Raw genomic sequence first — 16,019 nt, 5'->3', positions numbered from 1 at the left:
CAAATGCATGTGTTACATTTGGTAACAACGAGATTCTCCGTTTAATTAAAGCATTTTGTTGTTTGTTAAAACATGTAAATCTCATGATGGAAATACCGAATTATATGTTTACAAAATCGACGATCCGAAGAAAACATTATAACTAAAGCATAATGCAACACAAAATGCTATTGTGGGGAGAAAAACAAGAAATGTCAATGATTTGACAGAAATCGAAATAGAATTGAAAGAATTACAAATATATAAATTAGAAGAAGAGTTACATCAAAATATACAGTATTTGCTTGAGTTTTTTTACTACTGTGACAAGATGTTGTATATATTTTGGGAAAAGTCATTAATTCACTCATACCTTTTGAACACACAAGCAACTGAAATGTTAAAATGTGTTAAAATAGGCCTATTCAATACATTCTTTATCAGGTCATGCGAGTATGGATGGGTCTCAATAAACATTACAAAAAGTACTATCTTCCAATCAGCCATGATGAAGTAATCTCAGAACTGATAACGAACGAGGCAATAATGCTGTGTTAAAAATGAAACCAAGTTGACGTGCGTGTTCCAAACTTTCGGTTACTTAACGTTCCTCTATCATAGACACGCGCGTATTCCTGTCGAGAGCGCGCTCGCCCACAGGCGTGCAACACACAACACATTACATTGAGATGGGAATACTAAAATGGATGCTCACATTTACAGTAGCCTGTTCAATCACAAAGAGAAATGTTCTATCCTTATATTTTCGTACAGCAGGTCAAATTTGCTATACGTTTTCCTGAAAACACGGACCTAAAATAGACCCAAGTGTCATCAATTGTGCCGTACCAGTAAACATTATAATAACCTAGTAAATGAAAATGTAGTATCAGGTCTATGTACAGTAATTTGTGAAATATGGCGTATATAGGCTTCGTGTCAATATGCATTTGAGTTTAGGCAGTATAGGCAAGCAAGTAGTCCCTGGCATAGATATTAAAATAATGGTAATCTTCAAGTTTCACACACACACACTCACACACATGCAATAGTGTTCGTTCCTCTTGTGAATCCAACATAAAATTCTGAACGATAACAATGCACCCAGCTTTCAAACATTGTACCGCCACTCGAAATGTTCGGCATCATCCTTAGCAATGTGAGTAGAACCCGCATATCAGACTTTCATTTTTTTTCTTCATTTCGTTACATGGGTCAGAGGCTGTTGCTAAGCTACCAAACTCAGAATTCGTAAGTTTAGAGAGAAAGGTAATAGGCCATTTGCTTCTTGAGGTGAAAATAAAAATAGACATTGAGTTTGTCAATTCAAGACAGCATCAATGTGAACCTCAGGCTGATGTCAATCAACAGTGCACACAATGAAAAAGGGGCATAATGAATAATAATAACAATAATAATAATAACAATAATATTCATAATAAGCTTACCAACAATAATATAAATGATCAGCTGTACTTGTGCTAAATTGCATCGCTTCCCTGATGTAGGCCTACAGCACAGGGTAAAGATGATGCTCAGGGCATGAAGGGCATGGACACAGAGTAGCCTTACAGTACAAGGGTTTGAGGGTAGCAATAATAAGCATAAGTCAAATGTCATGGACACGTTTCAGGTAATTCGGTTGCTATACAAAAAATAAGCAGTTTCCGTGTTTTTCTAATTTGATCCTCTGACAGCTCATCAGGGAGTTGGGGATTACAGGTAGTGTTAAAAACAATTCAAACATTTGTACACAAAATGGATCCTTTTTTTGCTTACAGTGGAGAGAGAAGGAACCAGAACAATAAAGGATTTATTTGCTAGACACAACTATGACACAGACATTGTTATGCAAACAATGAAGCACTATGGGTATATCTACTAACCTATGAACATCCCAATAAGTATAATTTATTAGGAGTTGAGAAATAAAGTTGACATCATTAGAAAGAAGTTATTCTCCTCTTTTCTACTGTAGGTATGTTATAAATATATATATATTGTTGTTGCTAGCAATATTCATAAAAACATTGAAATAAAAAATAAGTTCCCCCCCCCAAAGAAAATGAGCAGACCCCCTGCAGTACCTCCTTGGACCCATGGGGGCCATGGACCCCGGTTGAATACCACTATAGAATGTATGATAGCACTATAGGCCTACTGATAGTATCTACACCATAGGGGGTTATTTCAAGATGGCAACATGGCTGTACATCCTAATGTAAACATAAAACAATGGTACCACACTCTAAATATGATAGAGCATACAATGTATGGAGCATACATACATTGAAAAACAGTCTTCGCCATTCGGGCTCCCATAGGGCGGCACACAATTGGCCCAGCCTCGTCCGGGTTTGGCTGGGGTAGGCCGTCATTGAAAATAAGAATTTGTTCTGAACTGACTTGCCTAGTTAAATAAAGGTTCAATAAAATGTATAAAAATATATTTCTGCAGAAAGTAAACACACATACAGCAAGATACTTGACACACCAAATGAATTGTGTTATCAATGTCCTGTAAGGCTGCACACAGACAGACAAAACGCAATAGCCAAATTGCCCCTCTACAACAGAGACTGACATGACAGTTTGGGTTAGAAATGCACAGCATGTATACACAACCCTCTTGGTCCTCCTTTCTGATCTGTCTCCATCTAACGTTATGTGTCTGAAACCCTCTTGCCTACTTTTTGTTTCTCCAGTGTAATGAAATGCAGCATGGATTTGGGGGAGTAAAAATGTATTTTCATCTAGATTAAAAAACAAGTGATTGTATAAAAAAATACAATGGGGTTTTGGCTGCTTATGCCAGGTGCTGAGACAGAGACAAGCCTCCATCTGCTGGGGGCCCTGGTGGCAGCCAGTCAGACAGACCAGACAGATACATATCACTGTGGGAAAACATGTAGTCATGTCTCAGACACACACACCACACACCGCATTTCAATCTCAAAGGGTCCTGCCTAGATCCCTAATTTATTAGGCCTCAGCACTACATGAAAAGTCACTATGATTTGGCTGTAGGTGGCGCAGTACGGGTTAGGTAGGCCTTGAATCAAAGACTACTAGGGCCTCCATCACCAGATCAGATGATTATGTAGGGCTGGAAGCAGGAAGGAAATAGTATTAAACTGATAAGAGGGAAATATGGGATTAAATGTTATGGTGATGAGTTGGGTTGTATCCGGAGTGGTATACCGCTGAGTGATTTATAATATACTCATACACATTGGAATAGATGGCTTATTTTATAGGCTACCGTTTGTTAGGCAGAAATAGTGTTCTCAAATGTGCAATATTACAGACAAAGAAATCATACCTAAAATCAGAGTCTAAACCTCCTAAATTGACAAGATGTTGCATCAGCCAGCAATGTAACAATCTCTCTGTAAATGATGCAGTCATAAAGCTTGAATATAGGCCTATAATTCAGAGAGATAAAAAACAGGGCTTGTGCCTTGCTTATATTGTTTTGCCACCTTTGCTCATACGTGGAATAGTGAACAGTGAATGAACCATAGCAAAAGGCTCCCAAAATATATTCTAATCTACACAATGCACAGATCAGTCTATCCTAATCTGAACATAGTGAGTAAACATGTCAACATAGTGAGGCTAAATCAGACAGCCACAAGTCAATTACACTGAGGCACGCAATGTCCAAAATATAGTTCCAATCTGGGCCTATACAACCTTCATGAACAGCCCCCATGGCCTCATAAACAACGGCCAGTAAAACATCCTGGAGTATCCTAGATTACTCTCCGGCCGAACGCTGGGCCAAGCCCTATGTATACTGCAGCAGGCTGGGCCAGGCAGGCTGGGCCAGGCAGGCAGGCCTAGCTATATCACTCTGACCTAGGGTGCAGTCTCCTCTGTCTTCTCTCCTCGCCACCCCTGTACATGGGGACTAGGAGTGAATGAACCGCAGTCGATGTAGTTAGCTTGTTTAAAATTCAACAGGCCACTGTAAATCCCATCTCACGACCAGAGAATGCATGGGACTGGACTGGATAAAGCATCAGTGAGATAGATGGACACTTGTCCATCCAAAACAGGTTGGCATAAATAGGCTCTGCAATCGGGTCATCTCTCACCACCCAGCCAACCATGCAGGCCTTATCTCGCCCTCACAATCGCCTTGGATTCATTCAGCGGTCCACTTTGGGAGTCCGGAGAGCACCCACAGCCTGCCTGTCAATGATATAGTCCTCAGTGTATTTACTGCCGTGCAGGCCTCTCTGTCATTATGATCTTTAATCAGATAAACAGCTGTCAGTGACAGTTACCAGCCTGTTAAGGTATATGGCTAAAGCGAATCACACACAACTCAAAGTACAGTGAGTTACCCAATGATAAAGGATGCTTTAGCTTTATACGGCCATATTAACACACATTTATGTGCCACTCTTTCTCTCCACACCTCCTAGAACATTCTGATTGGACTGTCCTGTGTATGGTGGTTTGAGTAGATCTACTTATGAGTCATCATCATCATCATAGTGTATTATGTGTCTGTCTGTAGGCTTCCTTTAGGGCTAGATGCTGTGCCTGGGAGCAAGGCACACAGTACACTGACATTTTGTTTTCACCTCTGAAGTCTCTGGCTTGTTCAAATGACAGCGTTATACACAAGACCAAGTTATGATGATACAAATAACTACAATGTCCCATTTGACATAGACCAACTAACTTGAACAAACCTGCTATATGCACAAAACTATGCTGGTGATGATGGCACTGCTTGGCAATATGTTAGCCTCCCCCCCAACAGCAGTACCACTGCCTCAATACAGCAGTTCCAGCAGCAGTACCACTGCCTCAATAACCTCATTCCTGTTGGTTGAAATTAAAATAAACAATTTTATATGGCTAGACATTCCACTGTGGCCCCCTATTATCAACTTTTAGAGACAACATAAAAAGCGCATGCAAACACATTGCTCTCTGATCTGGGCGAGGCACAGCAGCTTGCCAACATACTGTAGCTACAGGCCTGCCATATGGGTCTTTTGTCTGATTGTTATATTCCATATAGCATGATAGTAGCCCGCAGTGCACGTGACTCACTAGAACGGCCCAATCAGTTGAAACAGTTATGTCGATAAACGTTTCTTCTCACCTCCGGGTCATACACTGAACCCCAATGAGGCCTACATAATTAATGAAATAGCCTACACATCATGCAAAATGTATATGCCACTGCCAGTCCCTTCAATTAATCCTCATTAGGCAACATTATCCGCATCTATAGATTCCGGGTACCACTGTCACGACCACCCCACATCACTGTTTTTGAATGGAGGCTATCTCCATTCTCCGGCTGAAACGATGTTGCGATTCTGACCACTGTCTCCCCATACATTTCCTCGTAATGCCATTTGGGGTTATAAATCCGATTTGAGCCAACATTTATTCCATCTATAGCCTACTGGTTCACCGGAACGTCCACGGCGGCGTTTTACGGTGCTTTCGGCGGGCACAACCTAATATCAGTTCCAGGGCTCGTTGCCTTTCTCCGACAGACCCTGGTCCAGATTTGCCGCGCTCCATTAGCGGTTCCTGAAGTCTGAAGAATTAGTTTATACATTCGGTTCTCTAGCTTTATGATATCACATAAACTCATTCAGCTAGATAACCAAAGAGAGAAACTAACCCACGTCTCTTAAAGGGACCGCCGCGTGCCGGGTGCTGCTTTAATGCTTCTGTTGTGGTCACATGGTGCCATTACATTCGCTTGTATGCAGGCTCGAGCTCTTGCTATCAAACACACACAGACACACACACGCACTTACGCACTTGCAAGCGTGCGTGCGTAATAAGCTATGGGGCACGATTTCAAGAGCGTGCTTATATATACCAGGATGTATTATGTATTTATGACACATTTGAATACATATTGATTATACTTATGATACGACCCTGCAATGCATGCATGTTATACGTGTGATTGTAATGTTAAAACGCTCTGAAGAGGATGAAATTAGCATGACGGATAGTGTATACACAATAGTATCATGCGTAAACTAGAAGTCATCAAATAAAAAGCTTCCCTATATGCACATGCTTTCAAAACTACCACCTCAAGTTCAATCAGTTGTTCTTAGTTATATAGGCCCAGTACTGTAGCCTAGCAGCCTACAAGTCCTTCACAAACCAAACTTCACTTTTTCCTCACCAATGCCAAGCCATATCAACACCATATCAACAGAAAAGTAACACTGCTTCCACAATATCCCTTTAATATCGTAATGCACCCCAAACAACCACAGTATACTTTTGTTTTAAATGGCAGCTACAATCGACCCATTCAAACCAGACTAGCTTCAATGTTTAGTAAATTAAGAAATAAATGGGTTTAAAGCATGACAAACTATAACAACATGAGCTACAGCCTGCTATAACGACTATACAAGTAAATGTCAACAACATCGTTGATAGAGAGTTCAGATCATCTTGTACTGAACTTCAGTAAAAGCACATAGTGTTAACAATTTGCTCTGGAATGGATAAGGAGTAGAATGGAATAAAAGGCCATGCATTATAGGCTATAATCTGGCATTGGCCCTGGATTCTCACAAATTCAATAAAATAGATGGAAACCTATTGATAATATCTGAAAATATTCAACAACAACTGATACAAATAAACAGCAACTCATATAAATACTTTGTTATACATGAAGAAGGAGCAAACGACTATTGATGATATTTTAATCAAAAACACAACTCTTGATTTCTACACATAGTCTACAGACTCTGTTTAGACTGTTCTTCATTTACAACATTGTCTTGCTGATGATTTTTTTTTTTTTTTTTTTCACCTTTATTTAACCAGGTAGGCTAGTTGAGAACAAGTTCTCATTTATAACTGCGACCTGGCCAAGATAAAGCATAGCAGTGTGAACAGACAACACACCGCATTTGATGAAGAACACAAAGCCACTTCTGACACCAAAACAACACAGACCAATAGACAAGGCATATAAATGATTCCCCAAAATATGTAATACTCACATTTAAATCATGATAATACAGTCCTTCCGTTGTAGGGATTCAGCTTTTGTGATCAAATGGTACACTAAAGGTTTACTTAAAAAAAACATAACGGCTCAAATAGGCAAAGAAGCAAGTCATGAATTGCTATTAAACTCCTGATAGAAAGCTATTTGGTCAGTAGAGTGAGAGCCACCGATCCACACAAGCGTCAAAATATGTTCCATACGTTGCCGGTACATTCATCAAACAAAGCCTTTAACGCACACTGTCTCCGGGAGCACTATGCATAGCGGTCATAACACGTTATCGAGAAATGCACGGAGAGATACCACAAAACGAGGAGAAGAGAAAACGACGCAACTGTCATGGTCAGAGGCACCGGGAGCTTGGCTGGAGCTAGGAGAAACTCTCACAGGCCACGGGGGTCACACGGCCAATAGAAATGTGATGTCACCAGCATTAGGCATGCATTGACACACATGGCTGAGAAACCCTGGGACACTGTGGTGGACACGGCCGTGACCAAGCGCTCTGCAATAGCGTCAGAGTCCATAATAGCATATAACTTCCCTCTCCGGTTCACAGTGCACAGGCATCAGTGAAAAAAATAACGATTGTATCTTTGATGCATTGCAGCTCACTGAATAAGCCTAAAGGCTAAAGCTGGCTAAAAATCAATAATTTAACAAAAATAATAATTCCCCTCAAATAAATTACTTTTTAAAATAATATCTTAACAAACTAGGCCAGTATGTAGCTCCTGTTGCCATGTAAAAACCTAAATGACTAACGCCAATGCTGAAATATTACTATGTCATTTTTGTACAAGGCAGAGAGAATACTTACGCCTATTTGCGAATGAGGTCAAACCACAAGTGTACTTTCATCTGATTATTCGAGGTAGGAACAGCTTTGCAAACAGATACACATGATCATTAATATCCATCGACAATGAGTTGCCATTCAATAACATCATAAGGCCTATGCCACTTTCCACTACGGAGGTGACCATACTTCTTTGCCACACCCATTCTTGTTGAATATGGATAAGAAAGCCTATATGTCGCTGGAGTTTATAGGCAACGCTCACCAGTATAACGGCATAATAGACCTATAGGCCTATTGCATCTTGTTACAGAGTTGAAGACATAGGCAGTGCATTTTTTTTGTGTACATGTGTAATAAAGACTGGAAATGTTATTAATTGTTTCTTAATCATATATTATTTTTCATAATGTACAACATAATTTTACCAACTTTGGAGTATTTAGAGCCAAATAAACATAATTTCTGTTTTTGAATAATAATCTAATACCACAAAATTACTGCCCTTTTAGCCTACTGCTTACATGCTTTACATAAATCATCACACACAATGTGCACTTAAATCAGTTAAACTGATAGCTGTCATTGTAGTTAAAATGGTAAGCTATATGAAATAGGGCCTTTATGTTAATTCCTCAATTCATGAATTTCATATTAAGATGAAAATTAATTAGACCTTAAAAAAAATATATTGAGCGGTGTGTAATTGCGTTTATGAGAGATGATTTTATAGGCTTAGTAATCCGTTATGAATAACCACCTAGTTTACATGTTTACAACTACGAGATAAAAATTACCCACGCACCCACGTAAGCGCACGCGCGCACAAACAGCCACACTCACACTCACACTCACACTCACACTCACTCTCTCTCTCTCTCTCTCTCTCTCTCTCTCTCTCTCTCTCTCTCTCTCTCTCTCTCTCTCTCTCTCTCTCTCTCTCTCTCTCTCTCTCTCTCTCTCTCTCTCTCTCTCTCTCTCTCTCTCTCCCCCCCACACACACACACACACACACACACACACACACACACACACACACACACACACACACACACACACACACACACACCACACACTGCACACCCCCCCTCCTCCACACACACACACACACACACACACACACACACACACACACACACACACACACACACACACACACACACACACACACACACACACACACACACACACACACACACACACACACACACACACACACACACACACACAACACACACAATAATTACATTTATAAAATAAATATAGGTCTATCAATGAAGTGAAAGTGTAATATCAATTAGGTGAAAGTGCAATAGTGCAATTGTTACTACTATTATTACTAAGTATTACTCATAAAATGGTATGCTAATAGGCCACCAATGGACGATGTTTGACTCTTCTGCCGAGACATCCCCTATTCATGAGAAAATGGAATTTCCCATATGCGAGATGTAAAACTGAGACCAGACAATGGAATGAACCATTTCACTGGATCAAAATTACAAAACATTATAACGAGTCTCTTGTACATGGAACAAGGCTGAAGTTACTGTACAACCTTGTTTCATTCTGATGAATAATAGTGTGTAGGCTATTTAAATAGTAAATATCTATCGATTTTAATATTTTGAGGCAACACCTTAGCCTAAAGCCGACCAATTTCCCACTATTGATATTACACATGAAATTGAACTTTAAACCTCGAAGCCGTCTCATGTGTGACGGTAAGGGAAACCCATACCTTATCTAATTACATGACAATGTAAATGTCATGTGAAATTTCATAACGCATAGGCTACAAAGCTTTATGCATTATTAGGCCTACTGTTACCGAAATTAGATTTTTATTCACACATTCGAAAACCCAACGTTTTCTGTCAGGGGATACTACCCCTGTCATCAATCTATCCTGAAATATTTCTCTTCGTTTTATAATTGGAAAGTTAAAAGATCATTAGAGTAAACTTATCATGTAGCCATTTTTAGGGAACAATTCCTGGATTTTCACAATGATGTGTTGTTAGCCAAAATATTTTCGCATATATATATAGCCTAAAGTCACTTCATATTTCTTAGTCACCATAATGTACCCTAATGGTTCTTGTGGTATAGGTCTACATGCTATTAATAAATGTGAGCATAGCCATTGTTATAGTTAGCAATCTCATATGCAGAAGTTCATGAAAACATTTAATGATTTAAATATTCACAAAAACATCAGTAAATATATAAAAGACCTTTACGTGTAATGAATGGTGTGAAATTAACTAGTTACTACATTATTACCTATAGTAAACTGAGAAAATACATTAACAGGCTACAAAATGAATCTCTCACGGTAGGAATGTTATCTAACAGACTCACCTATCTAAATAGATCTGTTGCAGATAATTATCTTTAGTGGGTAATTGGTCTAAGTATAAATGATATTAACTCCTACACCACACACGCCCGCACGCATTCCCGCACACACATACACACACACACACACACACAAAGAGAGAGAGAGAGAGAGAGAGAGAGAGAGAGAGAGAGAGAGAGAGAGAGAGAGAGAGAGAGAGAGAGAGAGAGAGAGAGATGGAGCGAGAGAGAGAGAAACAGACAGAAACACGGTTCCTAATTCACAGTAGAAATTGGTGCCTATCCTAATATTTCTGTAAAACAAAATGGGACAGAAGGCAACGTGATGCTATTTGGCTCCATAACCTATAAGCCCATACGCATCAGATGACCGTCCTCGCTAACGTAAATTAGGCCTATACCGGGACAGATCTTACCGCCTCTCCTCATAAAAAGCAAATATTCATGACACCTCACCTCATGACACAGATTAATATGATGGACAGGTGCTGACTTTAGCCAATGATAGCTCGTGCGCTCGGTTTTTTATTATTTGGGATATTCTGATTAAATCTGTTTTTTTGCATGAGTTGTAGTTTCTCAGATATTTTTGTAAATATGTTTAAAAGTCATAGGCCTATTAACCAACGAAACAAAGCAACCCCACTAGATGAGATCGTAGTTTCAGTGGAATTTTTTAAAGACATGAGCAAATAGATCGAAGCCTGTTCACCAGTGAAGATAGGCCTATGAATCGCCCTTCTTAAACAAGAAGAGCAATATGACTAACATGATACCTAAAAATATAGGGGAATTAAGGACAATGGTAAATGGATGACAAATGGTCAAATTTGTTTTCTTGAGTGTGTGTATTAAAATTGTAATGTAATCAATCAATGGAATTGTATTCGTCACATGCTTCGTAAACAACAGGTGTAGACTAACAGTGAAATGATTACTTACGGCTCCTCCCAACAATGAAGAGAGAAAGAAAATGTTGAAATAATAGAAAAGTAATAACACGTAATAATAAAAGTAATAATAAATACACAATGAGTAATGATAACTTGGATATACACGGCGTAAGAGTACTGAGTCGATGTGCAGGGGTACGTGGTAATTGAGGTAGATATGTACATATAACTATGAATAAAGTGACTAGGCAACAGGATAGATACTAAACAGAGAAAAAAGGTTAGTGCAAAAGGGGTCAATGCAGATAGTCCCGGTAGCTATTTGGTTAACAATTTAACTAACTATTTAGCAGTCTTATGGCTTGGTGGCCTGATAGCTATGGGGCCTGATTTAGGCATTCTAAACCTTTAGAAGCAATATTTGCATCTGTAAATGTCAGATAAACCGTTAATGAGCGTTGTGACAATAGTTTCATATCCCATCTTTGTTGTTGTTTTTTGTCTTACCTTCCTAATTCTGTACAGGTGACGAGTAGTAGACATATACAGTAGACATATAAGTAAACAGTGTCAAGTGAATTCATATGGACTATCACAGTACCAGACACGCCCCCTCCCTGCGTCATGTCCTGTTTTATAAGGTTCCATCATAGGCGCACTGTCCACATGGCATAGCCTACACCCCTCAAACTCAACTCTGGACCTAGAAGCCAGTTCCACTGATTTTTTTTCATTTCCTCCTCTAATCAGAGACTGATTTAGACCTGGGACACAAGGTGTGAGCAATTAATTATCAGGTAGAACAGAAAACCAGAAAGCTCCGGAACTCGTAGGGTAAGAGTTCAGTAACCTTGGCCTATATGACTATGAAGTTCCGGTAGCATATAATGTGCATGCCATCCCCATTCAGTAGCCTAACATTAATAGGAGTAAGTCGATTAAGGTTGTATTAATTTTACAACGATTGAAAGTATTTTGCGCCGTATTTTCAATCAATAATGTTACGGTAATATCTAGGCTTTAACTTTCAAATGTTAATAGTTATAATATTGTGTTCTAGTCTATTGCTCATTTATTGGTCATGATGAAGTAGGAGTTTTTCTAGAGCCTATTTCGTCCTATCAGCGAATAACCTGCTGCTCTCACCTAGAATTAAATCTATACAGTTATAAAATATTGATATGGTGAGAAACAGTGCTAAAGACCATTTTCCCAGAGGAAATCAGATAAATAGCTAGAATATAAAGTATAAAAAGAGCTGTTAGAATGAACGCGGCTATAGAGGCCCTGTCCTTGGAGCTGAAACGAATCAGCCTCCTTTACTTTGATGCTGCTTTTGCTGATAGCACTTTCAACTTGAAAGTACGAATAGTGCACTATTGTATACACACCACATACATCTTTGTCATTGATACAATGATAACATAGGTCTAGGGATAGATTTGGGAGTTTTGAGAAGTCTTATATCAGTATCTCGCTTCACAAGAATGTGTAGCCTAGCATGAAGAGTAGGCTATTATAAATATAGGCGAATCAATAGGCTATTAAATAGCATAGCCTACAACTCTCTTTATCGCATATAGAGAAGAAAATAGCTATTTATTTAACATTGTCCACACCTTTTAACCTTCACACCCTTTAACTTTTCGGTGGAAATATCACATCAATACAATACGTGCATGGTAGCGATGGCTAATGACAATGTTAGCATAGGTGGACAAAATACAAAATGACAGGTTTCTTTCCCGACTTCCTTATGAAATGTATAAACCCTAAATATCACAGCTAAAGCAATGTTACTAGTTTAAAGCTGACACACTCATAGCAAAAAAGAGCATGGAAATGATTTACCTTAAGGCAATTGCTTATGGATGAAAGTCTCTCTCTGATTTCAGCACCTGTTGCCTGTTGAAGATATCCATAAAATACAATGTCAACTATAGAAAACAACAAGTTGGTGTTATGCATAAACAGATGTAATTATGCAAGGACAAAATATTATTATCAGAAAAAGTGCTCTATTTCAGATGGTGCACAGCACAAAATTCAGCGAAGATGACAAAGGCCTATTTTAGCAGCTGATTTTAAACAAAAAGAGCTATTTGTGAAGTGGAACTGGCAGCATTACAAGCTTAGTCTACTCATAAATACTCTCTGAATTTTAATATGAAAATTACAGTAACAAGATATAGTCTACTGTACATCACCCAGTGGGTAAAGGGAAAGAGAAGAGAGAGCACGCGCACACACACGCACGCGCGCGCACACACACACACACACACACGCACACCTGCTACTACTCAATTGCAAAACTTCTGCCCATTTAGAACGCATTGACTTTTGATCCACCAATACGGTTCATAATAAAACAAGTCCAGGCCTATAATCACATAACATAAGAAAAATCTGTATTTCAACTGGTCACAAATGTCCTCAAAAAATCTAAACGGAGAGTGTGCAGTTAGTCTTTTCCTCGGTGATCTTAAGGCTTGGTAAAATAACGTTTATCTAAAATAATACAAGTATTTTGTGTGTTGCCAAGATTCTCTGGGGTCTATTGTTGTCCGTTGCAAAGGCCTGATTAATTAATTTCACACTGTAGCTCCAGAGAAGATTTTCCCACAAACAAGTGACCGAGAAAAATGTAGCCGCAAAGAAAGAAGTCAAAATCAAGTTCAACAACGTGCAGGCGCTCATTAGCATGACAATGATGTCTGGGCGCACAGAGGTCTTCTTAACAAGAGGGTCTGGCGTCAAGACACTCCACCTCCCAGACCCCAGAACATTTTCCCAGGCTCTCCTAACAATCGCACAACTGTTTGCTTTAAACGCCAGCGCTGGGGCCACTCGGTTCACCCCATCATTACTCCGCGGACTGCACAATGGACGATTCCGTTAAGACATGGCATTACATAGGGTATTAAAGCCGACATGCTACTAATGTTTTCTTACTTTTAAGTGGAAGTTAAAATGTATATATAATTTCAAACTTAGTCTACTTTAATAAGCAACAAAAACCAACAATGTATAATGATGTATATGATTTATAATGCTGTTATTATTATTAGTAGTAGTATTCTTGTTATTATTATTATTATACTTTTGTAAGAAGTTAAAAAATGGGTAATACCTACGCAAAGTAACACCAAAGTTGACAGTTTATTGATCTTATATCCAACTGAAATAAGATTGACAACCCGTTGGAATAAATCTAATGCATACTTACATACCGTGAACTTGGGATAATCCATTAAAATAGGCCTTACTGATGTCCAAACTGAATTTCAGTTATAGAAAAACTCGAGCTCTGCAGCAGCAGTGTAGAGTTTGCTGCAGCTATACGATATTGAACCAATCCCATAGAGAAAAAAACCCGGAGCTATCTGGATGCACTTTAGCTGTACAATGAGTCAATCCACCTCGGAGCAGTTTATGCCAAACACTGGCTTTACTTTTGCTTGAGTGGCCTGAGACAAGCCAACTAGCAGAGACGACTCTCTGATATGTGCAAGTAAACAGTCTGCCAGTCAGTCCCGCACCACATTTTCTCACCGCTTCGGAGGGAAGCTGCACATATCTGTCATTGGTCCCCCTCACAGGCCCGCCTGGTGTGGACGTGTCCAGAAACCCAAACAGTTCTGCTCCTCTATGCATTGTCCATTGTGAGTTGCTGTCTATTGTTCCAACTCAGCGTGAACGGTCCTTTTCCCTTTTTAGTTACGCCCATGATCTTTTTCTGAATCATTCGCTAGACATAAGCAAGAGACAGATAGATGGGTAGGCTATAGTGTGGTTGAGATGGGAGAGGAGTGGTGGGAGGGATGAAGTAGAGAGACCTATAGAAGGGACCCAACACGACTTGGATGCATGAGCAGAGAAATAGAATGCTTGAAAGCTTTTGCCCGTCACTTGGTGTCATATCAAATTTTATTGGTCACATACACGTGATTAGCAGATGTTATTGCGAGTATAGCGAAATGCTTGTGCAAGACGTAATACACCAGAATACTGTCTGCCAGCTACTTCTCATTGAAACCAAACTTTTACCTTTTAGATACGTTTTACATATTTTCACAAAACATAAAAGTACAACTCCATCTTCCAACTCCACTTTCTTTGAAGTTGACTCTCCTTCAATCGTCGTAGAAAGGCGGGATTGCACAGTTCTAATGAGGTGATTAAAATAAATGCCGGCACTCAATTCAGCACCATAGCATCAGCGGAGAGGGAGTGACTTGTCACTGCAACTACTGGTGCTGCGCCTGTTGCTTGAAGTAGCCTACACTTGCGTCAACTGCTTGCCTAGTCACCGAGTCACAGCGCGAGAGACACAGAGAATACGCACCAAGCCTTCAGTCCCTTCCAGAAAAAAGCACGGAACATGCAAGCGTAATGACTAGAGGTGAATAAGACACCATTCCCTTGCTAACAGCCGAGCACAAGAACGAAGCACTGCAGCCTCCTCTACCGCTAAGAGAAAATAGCAACGGAACCGATGGGTTCTGTATCACGTTGTCTTTACGCCGGGCTCGGTGACTACGTCTCCATCCTCTGACCGGGCGTAACCGTGCTTTGATCAAGAGTATTTTCACATAAAATCACCGACTTAACGCCTGTAATAAATTAGCAGATACCCCATTTAAAAAAACGATGGATGTTCTGGTTGCGGGTGGATTCAGCGTTGGGTTGAAAGATACGTGCTAAGTCCAAGCTTCTTATATTTTACTACGTGAGTGAATACGTGCTTACGTCAGGCACAAGGATAGGTTACCCTCCTGAGTCACAATTTAATGGTATTGGGAAAGGGTTCGGTATGTAAGATTGATACTGGCAAATAACAATCCATATTTCAAAATAATTTTCACTTTACATTTGAAAGCGAGATATATGCTTCACTCATTTGGCCCATCCACTTGGCCTTTATAAAAGTGTGTATCTCTCTGTGTGTGTGTGTGTGGGG

The 16,019-nt window shown here is 39.6% G+C and overlaps 1 long non-coding RNA gene across 3 annotated transcripts in view; it reads right to left on the bottom strand.

Annotated features, from left to right (window-relative positions):
• The window catches only part of LOC139539721 (uncharacterized), a 70,319-nt gene that overhangs the window by 48,108 nt on the left and 6,192 nt on the right, over positions 1–16,019 (bottom strand). The window contains exons 1-2 of one of the 3 annotated variants that reach the window (XR_011667987.1): positions 14,286–15,768; positions 12,911–12,964 (exon numbers count right to left, since the gene is read on the bottom strand). This is a non-coding gene — a long non-coding RNA (uncharacterized lncRNA). Of the gene's footprint in view, positions 1–12,910; positions 12,965–14,285; positions 15,769–16,019 lie in introns of those variants that run through there. The other 2 variants (XR_011667989.1, XR_011667988.1) reach the window with 2 other exon arrangements.

Source organism: Salvelinus alpinus, chromosome 15 (genome assembly GCF_045679555.1).
Source record: "Salvelinus alpinus chromosome 15, SLU_Salpinus.1, whole genome shotgun sequence".
Lineage (NCBI taxonomy): Eukaryota > Metazoa > Chordata > Actinopteri > Salmoniformes > Salmonidae > Salvelinus > Salvelinus alpinus.
The sequence above is the reverse complement of the archived record's forward strand: the minus strand, read 5'-3'. Positions and strand labels throughout refer to the sequence as shown.